The sequence below is a fragment of the Microtus ochrogaster genome, unplaced genomic scaffold, assembly GCF_000317375.1.
Source record: "Microtus ochrogaster isolate Prairie Vole_2 unplaced genomic scaffold, MicOch1.0 UNK61, whole genome shotgun sequence".
Taxonomy (NCBI): Eukaryota; Metazoa; Chordata; class Mammalia; order Rodentia; family Cricetidae; genus Microtus; species Microtus ochrogaster.
The window spans coordinates 889,922-900,681 of record NW_004949159.1 but is presented as its reverse complement, the minus strand read 5'-3'; the positions used below and the strand labels follow the sequence as shown (position 1 = coordinate 900,681).

General features: G+C 40.0%; 1 pseudogene; it reads left to right on the top strand.

Moving 5' to 3' along the window:
• Window positions 1-10,487, top strand: part of LOC101993977 — a 20,930-nt pseudogene extending 10,443 nt beyond the window's left edge.
• The last annotated feature ends 273 nt before the right edge of the window (window positions 10,488-10,760 follow it).

The window sequence follows — 10,760 nt, the reverse complement described above, 5'->3', positions numbered from 1 at the left end:
CCTTCCCATCTCTTCCTTCAAAAGGAGCCAGGAGAGGCCTGGTGTCTTGGTCCAGTCTTTGCTGTGATTGACTCTCTGGGTGTATCTCTTCAGTGAAGAAGCAGGAACTGTTCCTGTCCAGATGAACTCCTCAGCACCAAAACATGGACGCCTGGTAGTCCAATGACCCGAGGACAAAAGGGGGAACTTGGGGGGGCAGGGTGGGGAGGAGTAGAACACAGGACACCCTCCTGCACAGGCTGAAGGTGCATGTGCTCCCTTACCAGAGGTCCTTGAGGCCTGCCCCGTAGGTAGGCTCTCACCGCTCTGGGTGGATAGCCTTAGTGTAGGAGCAGAAAACTGTTCCTGAGCAAAGGCCCTTGCAGAAAACGAAGACTTGGGGGGCGGGCGTCGTGTGTAAGAAAGACAGCCCTGCAGAAGGAGCTGGGGGTCTTCCGGGACAATCCGCCCCTGAATAGCACACACTCACCCGTCCAGATGGGATTCCTCAGCAACTAAACAGGGCCACCCAGTAACCCAATGATCCGGGGACAAAAGGATGAATGGAGCAAGGGGAGGCGGTATCCAGAAGAGCACAGGAAGCCTGGCGCACTGAGCTGAAGGTGCCCAGGCTCCCTTACAGGGGACCCTGAGGCCTGCCCGGTAGGCAGGCACTCACCGCTCTGGGTGGGTAGCCTTAGAGTAGGAGCTTAAAACTGTTCTTGAGCGCTGGTCCTAGCATACAGCAGGGCAGGGTTGGGGAGGGGTGCTGGGGGGCTGGGTCGTGCAAAAGAAAGACAGCCCTGCAGAAGGAGCTGGGGGAGGGGGGTTTGTGGCTCTCTTCCGGGACACTCCACCCCTGGATAGCACACACTCACTTGTCCAGATGGGATTCCTCAGCAACTAAACAGGGCCGCCAGGTAGCCCAATGATCCGGTGACCCCAATTTTTTATTACTATTTAAATTATTACTAATTTAGAATAATTAGATAAATGCGTCACTAGATATTCTGTATATTGAGAGAGACCACTTAAAGGGAAACCCTTGCTTATTTCCCAGGGAATAAGAGGGGAAGGGTATGCAGATCCAGGATGGCTGCTCAGGATGCAATGGTAACTAAGTCTGACTGTCCCCCTGACTAATAGAGCTTTTGATAGAGTGAATGGGGCTGGTTCTGACTCCTTCCTTACTATGTGATGTTGCAGGTCCTGTGCGAAGCTTGCCAGCAGAAGACTGAGGAGCATAAAACCACAATGCAGATGATCCTGTGCAACAAGAGCTCCCCACAGCTCTGGCTGGGTAACTAGAAACAGGCTCTCTACAGCTCTTTAACCAGTTGAGTGACATACAAGTAATTAGGATGGAAGAGGGGCTGTCACTCAGCAATAGAAAAAAGCCATGTGTATACAGTATGCCTCATTTAATGGCACTGCTAAAGAATAAAACTCTGCCACTAAATTTTCTCCATTAACTAAATCTTAGAAGTTTTACATACAGACTCCTAAAAATTACCTATACCAGGTACTTTATATTGTATTTGAATAATCTCCAGTGAGTTTACTGTGGCCAATCCCTGAGTCAAGGTCTTTGTTAAAGACATTGTGATTTACGAAATAGCCATACTACCTACTGATCTTTGAGATGTGGTCACATTAATCTCCACTTGACTTTCTCCAAACTCTGCACCTTTCCTTTCCATTATTTTAAAGCAAATTAAATGCAATTAAATGAAAAGTAAAGTCCTATCAATTTTAAGCAACAGCCTACTCCAATCCAACTATGCTTCTTTTACTTTATGTGAGTTAAAGATTAACACTAACAATAACAATACTTCTTCACATTTAAGTTGAAATGGCTGAGAACTGAACATTGCCAAGGATAGAGCCAAGTGAGTGAACCAAATAAAACAAGGTAATTTATTTGAACACTATTTTATGTTAGTAAATGAATCTGTGAATGATAATCTTCTGTTCCTCAAAATCACTCGTCCAAACTCTATTCCTAAACATCATTCAGAGGATTTTTGTACTTAGGTCTAACAGAAAGTTTCCTGTTGACAAATGAATTTAGACTGTCGATTATATATGTCTTATGAAAATGGATCATAGACAACAGCTCACTCTGAGTCTTCCCTCCTTCTAAATCAGTACTTTCTAGTCATTGAGTTCCAGTGAGGGTAACCATTGTTCCCCAGCTCAGCAATAGCAGGTCCTTAGAGTCCAGGGTTCATGCAAGTTTTAGCATCTCATAAGATCTATACTTATTGCAGAGAGTAGATCCTTCATCACAGTGGGTAGCAGTGTTAAGAAATGCTTCAGAGAAAAAAATCATCATTAAATATATAGTAAAATAGCCATAGTTTATCCTTTAAGTTTATGATATTTATGAAAATCTCTTTTGAATTACATAATTTTTTTGCATTTTTTCCAGGAATTTCAAAATATTTCTGGCCAAAACCTGGTGAATGCTGTCAAATACTTTTACGATGGCTACTTCCAGGAACTGCTGGGTGCAATTGGTAAGCTGTATTTTGTATGATGAATAATACACCTTTCATTTCACAGTCAATACTGACCAGTTCTGGCTGGATTAAATGTATGAGTAGGATTAATTCGTAGTAATATGAGCTAATAGTAGCGGCGGGGCTGCGTCCCCAGAACCCCGGCCGCCTCCGGCTTAGCTTATGCCTCGAAATAATTACACAGACACTGTATTCATTTAAACACTGCTTGGCTCTTTAGCTCTAGCCCTTTTCTCTGCTAACTCTCGCTCCTGGACTAACCCATTTCCAATCATGTATGTCGCACCCCAAGGTGCGCTTACCGGGAAGATTCTAGCCTACGTCCATCCTGGGTCGGAGCTTCATCGCGTGTGCCTCAGAGAGTAGAGCTCTCGCCTCTGCCCGCAGGAGTGGAGCATCGTGTCTCTCTGAGGCGTCTGCGCTTGAGAGGAGAGCTGTCGAGTCTCTGAGCTCACTTCCTCTTCCTCCCAGCGTCTGCTCCTCCCACCTACGTTCTAACCTATCAGGTCAAGCAGCTTCTTTATTAAATCAACCAATGACCTTCCTCCATCATTAATTGAAGCATTTTTCTTGGTGAAATTATTTGAAAGTTCTATAAACTCCAGGAAATTTCATGAGCTAGTGGTTTGATGCAATGAACTGGCAACCTGGAGACATTAATGAACTACCATAATTGCATAAAATAGGCTCAACTTTTGTATGAGAAGAGAATCCTCAAATGCCCTGTCTCAGGAATTAACTTCCCACAGTTTTAAATCTGTGCTAGGATCATTGAAATCCACTCCCTTTTTATGATCAGATAAATGCTAACAGTGTGACTGTGTTCTTGTCTCCAAGAAGAAAAGATATTTTCAAATTTTGCTTTTGATTATTTTTATTATTTTATTGTCTTTAATGAATTTGCTTTCAGGAACAAATAATATTATCAAAAAACCCTAAATTGTGAATTAACAGTGAGTTCCACAGGCCTGCCTCCTGAATGTTATCTAAAATGATATGCCCACTGTAGAAATCGCCATTGCTCTTATTCATAGAGATTATTCCTGTGTTTATATTTTACCATGTAGTCTGTGGCTTCACTGCCCACACGTCAAAAAAGGTACATGAAGAGTCATTGTGAAATGCTCCATAATAGGTTCAGAAGACAAATAATTTGTTATGTGCTAAATAAGCCATTGTTGTGAGTTTTCCATTCCACGAAACTCTTGACACAGAGCTGAGAAGTCACAGCATTTTTATGAAATATCCAGTAAGCATATATCCTATGAAAATGATTTGGTCGGTTTTATGAAACCTCTAAAGATAAGTGATTGAGTTGGTTTTTAGTATGAATGCATCTGAGAAACACATTTATATTCTGTCAAATTTTGAGTAGATTTAATAGGCATTCATCACATGTCAGCTAATTAGCAACAGAGTTACAATAGAGCAGGTTTCTGGCTGCTCGGTTCCTGCAATCGTTAAGTCCCAAAGAAATCACATAGAGGTCTACATTAGTTATAAACTGATTGGCCTAGTAGCTCAGACTTCTTATTAACTCATAACTTATATTAGCCCATTATTCTTATCTAGGTTAGCCATGTGGCTTTGTACCTTTTTTGGCGAGGTAGTCACATTTTGCTTCCTGTATGGGGGGATCAAGATTACAGACTATGTCCTCTTCCCAGAATTCTGCTGTTCTCATTGCCCTGTCTCTACTTCCTGCCTGGTTGTCCTGCCTATACTTCCTGCCTGCCTACTGTTCAATCAGTGTTTATTTGAAATATAATTGACAGGATATAGACCATTGTCCCATAGCATTAAATCATCAAATTCTCAAAGGAGCTCAAACAATGTGGGTCTGAGGGGAACAGAGAGTGGACATCAGGAAAACCAGGAAAGACTTAGCTGGTTCATTCCATCAATTAGTATTGAATGAGTGCCTACTGTGTCTCTAATTGGGTACTTGAGGTAAAATATCAAAGAAACAAAATAAAAATAATAACAGAAGTCCAAGCCTCCTGGGAACTTGCCTTCTAGAAGCAACTCAAGATTAGTTATTAGGTTTACTTCTCTCTAATGAAAGTAAGATAAAGATGAAGATATGGTCTTTTGATCAAAACAATTATTTAAACTAAAGAAAAGCTAATAAGATTTTATTTTAAAGAAGCAATATAGCTCCTCATTTGTTACTTATATATGTAATGAATCTATGTACTTTTTCAAACATGATTATTTGATGGTTTACAGTCTCAACAGATACCACAGGGACAACTGTTGGGAAGGCTCCAGGCTGTTTAAAGCCATGGCAAGCTTAGTCAAATAATATCTAAAACCAGAGAAGAACACCTTACATTTGTTATAGCTTCTCCTTAAAGGACCTCTCATCTGGTTACAAATCTATAAGGAATCTGATGCCACTCAAAGAGCTCCTGGTCTAGACCAGTTTTGAAGACTATATGAATAGGTAGCATTCAGGAACATACATTGATAGTATGTGTATACAATGTTAATGATCAGAATGTGTTATTTTTAAAGCAATTTATTTCTCAGTAGAACATATTATTTATGCAAAAGAACAGGTTTCATTATGACATTTTCATGCATGTAAGTAAAGTATTACCAAAGATATTTGACAGGCCAATTTTTTGATATTTCCCAGCATGTTGGGGGAATTATGCTAATAGTTAAGAACATTTTTATTATTTGTCTTATATATAGGAGATAACTTATGCATAAGAATCTACATAGCCTCAGAACTCAAAAGAAAAACTCATTGTTCACAGCTTCTTTGCTTTGTGCAAAATAGCCATCTTGAGCAATGCTGTAGGATAATTCAATAATTCCTCTCCAATGAGCCATGACTGTGCCGCCAAACTAAGCTTCCCCTGTGAATTACCCTGGGCAAATAATCAGTTATTCTGATTCCAGCTATGCCCTGATTAGGTAAAATTCATTCTAATGACTTATAAATTAAAACATAACCCTATATGTTCTAGGCAGAAAAAAAAACATTCTTATATTGAAAAATATTTTGCAGTTAAAGTTGATTTCATGTAAATAATCCAAAATTCTTATATGAAGAGCTAGACTATGAAACAATTGTCAGCAATCTGTTTTAATTCTCCCAAAACTTTGTTTCTCATAAAGAAACTCCAAATGACCGACATTTTAAAAATAAAAACTTGTTCAGATAATTTGTTTTAATCACTTCAAGTCACAGATTCTTTTTTTGTTTTTTTTTTTCATTGACACTCAAAACATTCTTGATTAAAAGTTAGATTATGCTGACTGACCACCTGATGAAAGCATTATTCTATTTCGACGGCATTTGAACCATTGCAGCAGGTAGGCCTCATACATCCCCAGCTGTGGTTTTGGAGGCATATAGACCTGCAAGCAAACTGCTGCTGAAAAGGAAGTCGGGCAATGTGGGACAGACCTTTAAAGTGCTGGTTTCTCTACTCACCTTTCTTCACCTTTTAGGACTTCAGCTTCCATAGTAAAACTGTCAGCAGGATTCTAATCACCAGAAGTGAAATATATGTGATTTCCATAGGGAAACATTACAAAGAGAGATTTGGGAAATCCTTGTTTCATGATATCAAAGTAAGCCTACTTTTCATGTTTGACTTAAACTCACATTTTGTTCTTTATGGACCATGAATAAAAGCTTTAATTTAAGCAGCTTGATGATGGGATCTGGAAAGCTACGTATCTGAAAAGGATGATAGACTTTAAGAGAGCAGACACAGTGTTCAGTGCTTTAGCAAATAAATCTTAACCAGCAAAGTCATTGTACCTTGAAAGTAAAATCTTTCTTTCTTTACTTTTAATAGTTACCCGCTATGACTATTCTTTAAGGGTTCGGTTCTCACAAGAACATACAGGACGATCTGGATGTGGCCCTTGCCCTGTATTTATAGCTGCAACCTTCACACTCGAATTACTGAGGCTGAGACAGGAAGATCAAGACTTCAATGTCAACCCTTAGCTTAAAATCAAGTAGAGACTAGAACAGGCTCCTTGAAACCTTGTCTCTGAAAGACCCTACAAACCCCCTCATCAAAACCCGCAGCTAGCATGCTCCCGGGTGAACGTCCTGTTTGCTTAAAATAAAAAATTCTCCGGATCAGCAGCCAGCCTGCTCTCTTAAGAACATCCCATGTGCTTGAGAGAGCAGGATGTCTATAAGATAGGAAGACTGCAAGGCAGGATGTCAATAAGATAGGACATCAACAAAGCAGGTTAACTGCAAAACAGGATATCTATAAGATAGGAACAGTCATGCCCCCCTCCTGCCTCATTCCAATAACCACGCTTTTGCTTCTATAAACTTGCTTTTTGCTCTTCCCTATAAAAAGCCCGCCCTCCAGTTGGCAGGCGCGCAAGTCCTCCGAAAGACTTTGCTGCCTACAGGTACCTGTGTTTACTCAATAAACCTCTTGCTAATTGCATCCTGTGGTCTGGACTCGGACCCCCTGCAGGTACCTGTGTTTACTCAATAAACCTCTTGCTAATTGCATCCTGTGGTCTGGACTCGGAGTGTCCTGGTTCTGGGGACTTCATTGGAGGAAAAGGTCCTCTCTGAGGGTCTTTCAGTCTCAAAAAACAAACATTCAAAGAAAAAAAAATGAGAATCAGGGAAACTATTCTTTGTCACAAGAATGCTTTAACTGTAGGAAGGATTCCTAACTTACTGCCGCACTCCTCATAGCATCATAGAAGACCAGACAGTAAATACCATCAGCTGCTAATGTGAAGAACATTATTAGTGGATGTGTAAAGCCCTATGTGACCAACCACTTCAGCAAACAGGGGGCAGGAAAATAAGAGTTCAGAACTAGCAAATCAATGTCTTATTCTGACCTTTCAATACTTTCATTAAATGTTTTCTAAAACTTGGCAAAAATGGAAAGATATGGGTTATCTATGGAATCTGAGTGCTCAGTCTGAAAATAAAAACACTTAGTTTCTTCTCCAAAAAAAAATCAGAAATGTTTTCAGGGTGAAGAGAATGGAGCATCAGAATATACACAGTAACTGAGACTATGCCTTAATTCATGCTTTGTACATTCACATTGCTTTCAAATGTAATTTGAAAGTCACAAGAAAGAATATTTTAGCTCCTTGAATTATCCAAGATACAACTCACAATCTCAAATATTATAGCCACAAATCCAGAATGTTTTCTAGGACTTTGTAGGAGCCAGAGTGGTTCTAAGACATTAAAAACAACATTGAATAAATGGGACCTACTGAAACTGAGAAGCTTCTGTAAAGCAAAGGACACTGTCACTAAGACAAAAAGGCAATCCACTGTCTGCAGAAGATCTTCACCAACCCCGCAACAGACAAAGGTCTGATCTCCAAAATATAAAAAGAACTCAAGAAACTAGACTGTAAAATGCTAATCAACCCAATTATAAAATGGGGCACTGAGCTGAACAGAGAATTCTCAACAGAAGAAGTTCAAATGGCCAAAAGACACTTAAGGTCATGCTCAACTTCCTTAGCAATCAGGGAAATGCAAATCAAGACAACTTTAAGATACCATCTTACACCTTTCAGAATGGCTAAAATCAGAAACACCAATGATAACCTTTGCTGGAGAGATTGTGGAGTAAGGGGTACCCTCATCCATTGCTGGTGGGAATGCAAACTTGTGCAACCACTTTGGAAATCAGTGTTTCGGTTTCTCAGGAAATTTGGGATCAACCTACCACTGGACCCAGCAATACCACTCTTGGGAATATACCCAAGAGATGCCCTATCATACAACAGAAGTATATACTCAACTATGTTCATAGCAGCATTGTTTGTAATAGCCAGAATGTGGAAACAACCTAGATGCCCTTCAATGGAAGAATGGATGAAGAAAGTATGGAATATATACATATTAGAGTACTATTCAGCAGTAAAAAAACAATGACTTCTTGAACTTTGCATGCAAATGGAAAGAAATAGAAAACACCATCCTGAGTGAGGTAAGCCAGACCCAAAAAGAGGAACATGGGATGTACTCATTCATAATTGGTTTCTAGCCATAAATAAAGGACATTGAGCCTATAATTCGTGATCCTAGAGAAGCTGAATAAGAAGGTGAACCCAAAGAAAAGTATATAGTCATCCTCCTGGATATTAATCTTCATCAGGCGATGAAAGGAAACAGAGACAGAGACCCACATTGGAACACCGGACTGAAATCCCAAGGTCCAAAACAGGAGCAGAAGGAGAGAGAGCACGAGCAAGGAACTCAGGACCGCAAGGGGTGCATCCACACACTGAGACAATGGGGATGTTCTATCGGGAACTCACCAAGGCCAGCTGACCTGGGTCTGAAAAAGCATGGGATAAAACCAGACTCGTTGAACATAGCAGACAATGAGGACTAGTGAGAACTCAAGAACACTGGCAATGGGTTTTTGATCCTACTGCATGTACTGGCTTTGTGGGAGCCTAGGCAGTTTGGGTGCTCACCTAACTAGACCTGAATGGAGGTGGGTGCTCCCTGGACTTCCCACAGAGCAGGGAACCCTGATTGCTCTTCGGGCTGATGAGGGAGGGGGACTTGATTGGGGGAGGGGGAGGGAAATGGGAGGCGGTGGCGAGGAGGAGGCAGAAATCTTTAATAAATAAATAAATCAAACAATGCTTGGCCATTACCTCTAACTTCTTATTGGCTAATTCTTACATGTTAATTTAACCCATTTGTATTAATCTGTATATTGCCATGTGACTATGTTTCAGCGGTAAGATTCTAACCAGTGTCTGTCTCAAGCCGAAGATCCATGGTATCTCCCACTCTGCCCTTCCCAGTTCTGTCCTCTGATTTATCAGGCCCAAAGCAGTTTCTTTATCCATTAGCCAATGAAAACAATACATGAGCAGAAGAACCTCCTACACCAGAACATTATGATACATATATGTTTATAGTTCTCTGTTCTCATCCATAAATGACAAGAATTTTAAAATCCATTTTTTATATTCCTGAATTAATGAGTATAAATATTTTAATATCTTTTGAAACACATCGGCAATGTCCAGAAACCATCAATTAGTAAATTAATATTAGGGTATTGTTTTCGGTTTTCTGTTTTGCCGGGTTCCTGCAATCATTAAGTCCCAAAGAAATCACACAGAGGTCTATATTAGTTATAAACTGATTGGACCATTAGCTCATGCTCTTATTAACTCTTTTTTTTTTTTTTTGCTTTTTCGAGACAGGGTTTCTCTGCGGTTTTGGAGCCTGTCCTGGAACTAGCTCTTGTAGACCAGGCTGGTCTCGAACTCACAGAGATCTGCCTGCCTCTGCCTCCCCTCCCGAGTGCTGGGATTAAAGGCGTGCACCACCACCGCCCGGCTTCTTATTAACTCTTATAACTTATATTAGTCCATTATTCTTATCTGTGTTAGCCATATGGCTCAGTACCTTATTCAATAGGGCAGTGACATCTTGCTTCTGTGATTGGGTCAGGATTGCAGAGGAGTGGGCTTCCTTCTTCCCAGAATTCTCCTGATCTCATTGACCTGTTTCTAATTCCTGCCTGGTTTGACCTGCCTATACTTCCTGACTGGCTACTGGCCAATCAGCATTTATTTAAAATATAATTGACAGAATACAGATCACTGTCCCACACCAGGGTACCAATTCAGAAAGCTGAAGAGAAGATTCATTTTATCATTTTATTGTGCTCCAAATGAACATTAAAGTCATCAGTTTTACATAAAACATATTGTACTGATTATAACCACAGCATTATTTTTTAATAAGTTTCACCTTGAATAGGGCTCACAAAATCTTTAGACAGAAACATAAATCATTTTGTGAAGACTAACAGTCCACAAATCTTACAAATGCAATTAGAAGAATTGCAGTTGATTTTTTTGAACCATGGAGAGATTAGATTTCAAGTGACTGTATTTTTTAATTTTCAGAATTTTGCTTCAGGGCACTATGAGAAAGCACTGCTTCACAACTGTGCTGGTGATGTGGAAGACTACTAAAATGAATAAAAATGGGAGGCCTCACGGGTCTTATAACCCTCTTTACAGTCACCTCAGATACAGACTGTGGAACCTGGCGTGTTATTGACACTGAAACACAACCATAGAATCATATTTCTCTTCTATCTCTAAAATTATTCTGAGAAATAAACTACTGTTGAAAATATGTAATCCTGGATTTGCACCCCTCCCTCAATTTGTAATTAATTAAATAGTGTATGGTGGAATAAGAAAAACATTGCATTGGAATAGATTTCTTTTAGTCATGAACCA